Here is a 9365-nt window from a genome sequence, read left to right on the forward strand (position 1 = left end):
CCTCATTTATGTATTCTAGTAATTTAATGAACATCAGAGCATGCATTTATAATAAAATTAATAGAACATGTATTGCATGAGCGGGATGCAAATCGTAATCTTCAAAATTATTAAAATTGCTGAGAAAAGAAGTAACAAATTTATAAACAAATTTAGCGACGATCTAATTGAATAAAATAGTGAAAAGAAAATTTGTCATATGAATTATCGCTGTCATTAGTAGATATATATATTTTTTCAATTTTATAGAATTTAATACTTAAATTATCTTATTCACTCTCTTTCTTTCTTTCTTAGAATTTTATAATTCTCATTTTCTCATAATCAAGATCGTGATGCCATTATCCTGCAACTCTTGAGGTAGTCTGTTAAGTTGATATTATGTATTCATGTCAGGCAACGTTTACTGCGGGAGTTCCGGTGACGTTATCGTTAATTATTGCACGTTCACAATAGATAATTATTGTACATCTAGACAAAGTTACAATAGCAAAATAAATTCTTTACGATCGATGAACAAGTTTTTTAAGAATTTTATTTTAATTTTCTTAATACAAATACCTAATACAATGATAAAATACTTGCACACACAAAAAAGCACGGAATAAAAATTAATTCATCTCAAAGATTTATACAGTATCTAAATAACAGACACACGATCTGGACATAAGAAAGTGATACAGTACGAAATTAAACCGCCTAACATCTTCCAAGTTAATGGCACATCTTTTCTCCGGGAGTAGTACGAGGTATTTGTAGTAGATCCTATTACTTTTATATACTTTTGTACTACTGTTCTTCCGCGCTGCTTTTATATTACTGTGAACCAAGCTCTTTTCTCTGTGAAATTCTAGCATAAATAAACCACTTAAATCATATCCCTCGAAATGCTTCAGTAAGTACTTCCGAATTTAAACTGACAACATCGATAATATATCACTATTAACATAATTGCTTAAACGCTATATTAATGTGATTTGATAACATCGATAACCGATAATTATCAATAATTTTATTTATTTTATCCTCTCTGGAATGTCCTCTCAATTATATAGTTCATGATAAACCCCTAAAACGAGGGCTGCATGAGATTATCGACGAGACAAGCGGAGAGCATAAAGAACAGTGGAATGGATGAGTTTGGTAACGAAATTTGTCCTGCACTTTTCTGCCTCGTGTCTATCCTACAAGCGATAGGGTAGGGTATTAATCTCGATGTTCGACAATTTAGAGCGATCGATGTGTACCATTATCGCGAGGAACATTGCTTCGTGCCGCAGTTGAATGTCAGTGGTCTATCTAAGAGGAAGTCGGTTGGTACGGTCATTGCTCAAGAGATTCCCGACGGAAACGCGCCGTAAATTACGATCACTATAGAGATCTGTGTAAATATCGGCGGAAAGAGAGAAAACCAAAGACGCACGAATGTTCACGGTATCGATGGAATATAATTTATTTACAAAAAAAAAATACGCAGCATCTCTTGCGATAAAATGTTTTTCTGTAATATATAAGCATCGATACGTTGAGCGTTGTTGAGAAAATAATCACCCGATTGTGATAAAATGGGGGCAATAAGGATATAAATATCACTCAGGAGCGGCGCATATCGAACATTGCAGAATTAGCACGTTAAATCAACGATTCGTGCTCCGTTCAGATTTCTTGAATTACTCATTCAGGAAAATAAAACCACAAACTTTTTTCTGTCCGTTGTTGTCTTTTCTGTCCGTCTTTCATCATTTAATGAATTAAATCGTGGCAATAATGCGTAATGTTACGCGTCATTAGGAAAGTTATAAATTTTTTGTTTGCGGCGTTTACTCATTCTAATTTATATTTTCGGGATTATGTATCGCTACAATAACGAGATACATTATGTGTGTTTCCATTCATTAACTTTGAAATGGGATTGTTATCAAGCTGTGCATTAAAAGATATAAAATACATATATGACATAAAATGTTCTTCTTCGCAATATCGCAGTCAGTTTGTTATGATATACGCATTTATATAATATGCACCTGCAGTAACAATGCGTATGTCGCAGAGATTACAAATTTAATTAATTAAACGAGTGCAAAAATATTATGCAAGTTTGTAAACATGCATACGTGATATTAATGCATAGACCGTGTGTGGCCGTACATATAATGCATTCCATTAACTGCCACAGACAACTGATCCGCGCGTGGTCAAAGGAACGTTGTAACACTCCGCTATTCGAAATCGAATTACATCATAACCATTAGCGAGTGAAACTGCATTTTTGGCAGCGCATCGAAACGCCTCGAATGCGAAAATGCGATTTGTGGAATGTGTTTTCCATTTACCCGGATTATCTCCATTCGCTAGATGAAAGAAATTTAACTATAGTCTCACGGTTTCCCTTTTTCAACGTAGAATTTTTTGTTTTTTTTTTCCATTCTTTTTTTCTCTTACTTTCTCCCTCCCCCGCCGCCCCTTTCTCTCTTTTTCTCTCTGCCTGGTAAATTTATTCATCGTAAAGACTACATTTTTACTTGCTGAGTTTGCGCTTACGATATCGCACCGATCTCATATTCCCTTCTTGCATATAATTTTAGAATAATTTACATGTATCTCGCGCATATAACTACGAGAGGTCTTCATTCATTTAAAACTAAAACGTGCCTTATTGCGAAAACAATATGTAACATTTAGGAGATAAGGTAATATTTACATAATTTCACTTCTTTAACTGTAAAATATAACTTATATGATTCTCTTAATGCATGATAATGTAAACTTAAAAATTTGCAATTTATTTACAAAATAGATTATATATTTTTTCGTTCAATGCTGTTATTTTATTAACAATTTACGTAGCAGTAAGGACTTAATTTTTTATTTAAACTCACGAATATACCTGTGTATTATTCAAACATAATGCGATCATGATTCGTTAAAATTTTGCACTTTCTTTTGATCATAGTGAATTAAAGTTTATTCTGAGACACAGTTGAAATTCATCGTATAGCCGAGTTAGTAATACTTATTCAAGCTTACTAATCATTTCGTATTTTTTTTTTTAGAGAGAAAGAAGATTTATCCCATTTTGTTTGAAAACTTATAGCGTATTCTCTTCTTTTAATTATATGGTTTATTGTCTCGATATACGTATAAAAAGTTTCAGACAATAATAGAGATCAAGTGCTCGATTGTATGTTAAGTATTTTCACATATATACATACACATATTATACATATATGTATGTATAGTTCTTGACAGTTCCTGGCGAGATGCCAAAGCTTTGCATCATAATACAATTAAGTCTTTATAACGCTGCAGCTCTCATGACCGGAATGCATATTAGAGAAGATAAATAAGAGAAATTAACGAGCAGATTTGTAAACAAATTAATTAATGTTTGCTGGTAACATTCGCTATGTTTAAAGAAAAAGGAAGTGTAAGCGAGTTAGTAGCAAAAGCTCACATAAGCGCAGACATTACCCTAAGGAGAGACTCATAAAACTTGGTGATCAATAACTGTCTGGTGATCAATAACTTACACGAGCGGTGATGGTGAGATTATCAAGACGCATCGTTACTGCGACGATGGAGGTGCGACTTTTTATTAGCAGCTTGGATTCATACTTGTTACATCAAGATTTTTCTTAGTAAAAGAAAGAAAAGCGGAAATATTTTTGAAAATATAATGTAAAATTGCAGAATAAAAAATAATTAATTAATTTAATATAAAGTTGCTGAATAATGCAACACTGGATTATATATTACAGTTTATGTGTAGAAAAATGCGAGCCATTTGTTGAAAAACTAGCCGGCGTCAATATCAATCACCAGCTATATAGCCATGATACAAATTGCTATGACCTCGCTGACAAGTGAGTTCGTGGAAGAAATACTCCGTGTAATAGTTTCCCGTATATTTTCTACCTTTTCAGAATTTCATGGAGCAGCTTTCCGGAAAATAGCCGGAGTATTTTGTATTCTTGTCGCGTTGGGGCTGGTTACTGCTGCATATCGAAGAAAAAGGTCTGATACGCGGTGGCCCCGGCCAAGATTCCGTGCAAATGCGAATGATACTTTCGCGAAAGCGTAAATCGATTGTCCCTTCCGCTTATCTACAATTCTTGTGCACCGCAATTGCAATAATTGCGGTAGGATAAACATTACATACGCCGTTTAAAAAATTTAATAAGTATACTGTATTCTACAAAATTGTCTATTCTTATCATCTTCCTTTTTTATTACTGAATTTCCATACGACTGGAGGGGACTTAGATATTGATGATACTCATATTCATATCTTTATTAGAGTATAAGTCTCCATATTTCACACGTTGAAGCTGCTACAAAACTCCTTGGTTGTACGCATTCTCGGAGATTTTATAGCTCGATAGGAACGAAACAAAGCGATTCTCGCTCCCTTTTATTTCTTCTTTTCCAGCTTACTCCACGCGCGTGCATCTGATAGCTTTCCTCAAGGCATGATATACCTACTATTTTCTAGAATTGTTTTCGCACACACGCACACACATACACATGCTTATTCCTAGCAACATGAATCAACGTGTAAAACACATATCTTTTATGTTCTTTCTTTAGATTATAGTTGCGCAGAACTTATATATTGCACTCATAAATAAAATCCTGTCATATATATTTTATCGGATTATTTAAATGTAAAAACTTTACTTTTATTACTATACGTTAGAAGTTGCGAAAAAAATCATACATTTCCACGTGCGCAATATTTTCTTTGTAAATTTACGTTTACCGTTTTCCAAATGTCGATCTGTTTACCAAAATTTTGCAAGAGCGTGTATTCTCTTCGCGTCACTTTCAGGCAGGAAATATTTCTTCGTACCGATATTTGAATTGAACGGGACGCATTGATTAAACGCACACAGATGCAATGGCAAATATCTAGACATAGGGAGCTTTACCTTTCGATGGTTTTATTTATCTTTGTCAGGTGCTGTAACTAGACGAAGCTTACATGTCGTATGAATACACGTGGTATATAAATATACGAATTTCTCTTGAAATTCTAGTTTTGCACGATAAAAACGAGGTCACTTTATCGAAAATTTCAAGATCGCCTTCAATCGATGTACCTATACCGTTGACTTGCGCGCGCCGCGCGCGAGTGATCCCACTTTAATTGGAGTGATGTTAATGGATATACGGTACGTTTCGTACGGCAGTCCGTGAATCGTGCGATTCACGAGCGCAAAAATCGCATAAGTCGGCATTAATCTTCGCCCTCCGGCAAGATCATGGAAAAGAGGGAAATTGATGGTTTGCGCGGGGATGCCCTGCGAGGCAACGCCGCGCTCTCTTCGCCTGAAGTGCCGTTTCATTATAAAAATCGACAAGGGACAGGGTGGAATCTGCCATCGTCGACCTCCAGCAGGATGTCGACGATATAAAATCGATAATGCAGGTCATCGGAAGGCATCCGGTGACGTCAGTCAGCTTCTGTGTTATGGGCACCATTAGCACGAGCTCCCAGGCTCTGGTACACGCATTTCTCGATCTCCCTCGGCAGAGGGGAAGGCCCCGATCATCGATATTCGACACGTGACGGTATTTTTAATTAAGTCCAGAGTGCTATTTATCATCGCCGAGGTCGACCGAAGGATCTACGTGAAAGTCATTGATTAACTGCTTTCGGATATGAGAGAGCGGCTGAAAGTGATAACGATAGATTAATCGACTGTCGTATATATAAAATTATCCAAAAGTTTTCGAATTAAGATACTTTTCGAATCAACGCTGCCGTCGCACTCCTGCAAAGTCGTACACGTAATTGCATTGAATTTTATTTTTATAAAAAATCTCTCCAGACAAAAAAATAATGTTCTAATATAATTTTACAGATAACAGATATTTATCATGAGCAACACATATACAGATAAATCATTGAAATTATATTTACAGAATTATATTTTTCATGTAATAAGTGATTGAGCATTTCGCCGCAAAGATGCTCGTTAACTGCAAGATACCGTTCTGGAAATATTGTTCTTATTTCATCGTTTTGTTGTTAATTTCTCAGTAGGCTTAATTATTCTCCGAAAAGATCGCGCAAGTAGCAAAGTTTATTTCAAAGAGCTATCGAGTCACGAGACGAGGGATAATGAAACCGTGTGTTCCAGGAATCGTGTTTATTTATATAACATGCACTTATGAGGGCGGCAGATAAATTTACGAGGCGCCTGAATGAGTAGTTGGTGGCAAAATATCAGGTGTTACCTTCACCGTCACGAGAGCCTATTTCAACGCGATTTATACCGCAAGCGTGGGCGGTTTGATAATTATTCAAGCTGCTTGAGTATTATTTCCTTATTCTGTTGACATACTAATAAATTGTAAGTAAATACTTGATCATTTAAAATCACTTGAACTTTAACGATCATGGTTACCGTCCTTGTTATTTTTTAGTGCTATATTGTGATTTAAAGTGGGACTGAAAGTTTCTAATAAAAGAGCGAGTATTGAAAGGCATTTGATACACATTTTTTCTTATCTTGTTCGACAGAATCATTTATCAACGTCGGTCCTGTTGTGGAAATATCGTTTGATATGTCAAGATTACTATTTTTAGAAACTAAAGAAACATAAAGTTAATAAATTGATTTTTTTACAATTAATAAATTTTAATATATAATTGTACCTTTAATGCAAGTTTTCTAAATTCCTTTATAAGAACAAATATTACAAGTTAGAAATTAATATATAGGATAATCTCATGCCTGATGAGACTTTATTGCATAGCTCACGACATTCTTTACATATTTCCAAAATGACGCTCTTAGTTTTAAGCTTTAATAACCGGTTCCGAATCAATTCTTCGGCACCTACAGATTCCCCCATCACCCGTGAATCACTCCGAACCATTTAATCCTGATGGTCGATAGCCATGCGTTTCATTTGACGGTCGATGCGATTGGCTCCCTCGGACGCGACGCAATTCATGAAATTGGAAGCCATGCATCTCCATCCACTTATAGATCGCGCATTGCTCTTACATTTTTTAAACCGGACGTCATTGATAATTTCAACGCGGACTCAATAAATGCGGTGGTGTCGGATTAAATGTTTCGTTTTTTTTTTAACTTCTGTGCACACTTGGCTCTTTTATCGATTGCATTTTATCGCCACGTTATTCATCGGCGAAAATTTTTACTCTTACTTCTTCGGGCTCGTGCATCACACATCGTCTACACACGCGCCAAAATGATACGATTGGCAGCGGATCAATAAGAACGAAGACGAACGAATTTTCCAGAAATACGATGAAAACATCGTATTTCTGGAAAATTGAGTACTAAGAAGAGAGAGAAGTGGAACCATTTTCGTTTTACACAATGGGAACGAGGTCGCTGCAACTCCCTTAGGAATGCCACGTACGCCGTATAGCGATAAAAGCATTCCGCCAAGTGCGACGATAGATACGGAGATAGGTATAACATTGCCTATTTCTTTTGCCAGCGGCGATAATGAAATAAGTAGACAATCGCCGTTTCGGGTAATTAAGTTCTCCGTAGTAGTGTGCCATTTATATTTGTATAAGATTTTTATCCGACAAAACTCGAGATTTTTTTCTATCAATAGACAGCCGATCCCACACTATATTGATTCACACTTCACGACCGGTCGATGAATATATTGACATTCATACTTGCACAGAAAAATAATATTATTAATAGGTATTGCCTTCTAAGATTAATTTGTCTTTTTGTCTGGCTTTTCTTTTCTTTCTATTTTCGAGAAGCACCGTGCAATATTGCAGTGACTAAGCGTTTTTAAATTGTCACATTACGCCCTTCTTCCATACGTGTTTTATATAGCATTACTCAGCATAGCGCTGAATGAAATGGGGTCACTTTGAATAGTTAACGCCGAAGACACCACTCTCTCGTACAATTCCTACGGAAAATTTCAGTCTCAAGGATTTGCCCGGCTGGAACTTTATAACATCGAGTTCGTTCAATTCTTAAAGTACTTTTACGAGAAAGACTTTTTTCAATCTTCTCTATTGCGCACACTTAAATTTTCACCATTTCAAACTTGAAGATTTTCTCATCAACATTTACCAAAGTTAAAGAACATAACTCGATACAAATTGTTATTAGCGATAAAAGTTGTAACAATGACAATTTAAAAGGTTCTCGCAAAAAAAACCTATACTTCTGTTTAAAGAAGAAAAAATATGTATATTAGCGTGTTTAATATTTAACTTTGTTGACATATACACCGATTCTTTCATTATAATTATTGTAATTTAACTGTTTTGCTGAGATAACAAAGCTACTGTCTCACTCGTTATCTTAACTAACTTAGCGATGTGCATTGCAATTTATTGCCTCCGGTAAACGTTTTGCAACAAACTTTTTTACGTTATTAATAATGTAAATTAATGACATCAAAGTGGAATTATACGCGATCCGCATATGTCTGATTTAAAGCAGATTTAATTGACGAGACGTAATTTATATCGCCGTAATTATATTCATTGGCCGCGTTAAATAGGTTTTCCAAAGATAGAATATTGTACAAATATCAACGCAACGTATTTGTGTTGAAACGGTATGACAAGAGTGAAGTCATAATTCTATCATTGAAATTATTCGCGTGCAGTGTTTGCACGATGGAATAAATTTTAGAGTATGTTATTACGTTATTAATTGTTATTTAAACCGAACGTCGTCAATCTATATTTTAAAGTCGGTTGCTTGTAATCGCCGTACGTATATAATATAGTGAAATTAAATAACAAATTAAGCGCGTCATTTGCATTCATCTTGAAACGCTATCAGGAAAAACGTCGTCACGAGGCGCATAAATTTCGCATCGATCTCTTCAGTGCTAGAAAAAGAAATTGCCTTGAAGAAATCGCTCGTTACTTGGAGAGGAAGAGGACGCGTAAGAACACCCTATGCTGCAGTTTGAAACTTTCTAAACGACATTGCCCGCGACATTCATAGCACCAGGAGGTTGCATTTCATTACATTATCAACTCGCTCGTGCAAAAAGCGTCTCTGCGCTCATATATTTTCTCGTCGAGTCGGCCGAAAAATTCAGAGATCGCAGAAATAAATAATCGTCCCTACGGCCGCGTGGAAGAAATTACGGTATACGTGAGCGGCTATACCAAGTCAAGCTGACAGAAGTCGTTCCCGTTCGCTAATCTCACGAAGGTCTTATAAGTATTCATTCGTGAAGTTATATAGAGCCGCCGGCACCGCTCCGCCGTGGCAAAGCGGATTGGGAGGGCCGAAGGGTGGTAGTGTGCACCTCGCTCGAGGGCGGCTCGTGCAAGAGGAGCGCAGCAACTAGGTGGTGTTCTAGGTGGCGCAACCGCGACGAGCGAAAAA

Source organism: Temnothorax curvispinosus, unplaced genomic scaffold (genome assembly GCF_003070985.1).
Source record: "Temnothorax curvispinosus isolate PA1 unplaced genomic scaffold, ASM307098v1 QBEX01010053.1, whole genome shotgun sequence".
In the NCBI taxonomy this organism is placed as follows: Eukaryota; Metazoa; Arthropoda; class Insecta; order Hymenoptera; family Formicidae; genus Temnothorax; species Temnothorax curvispinosus.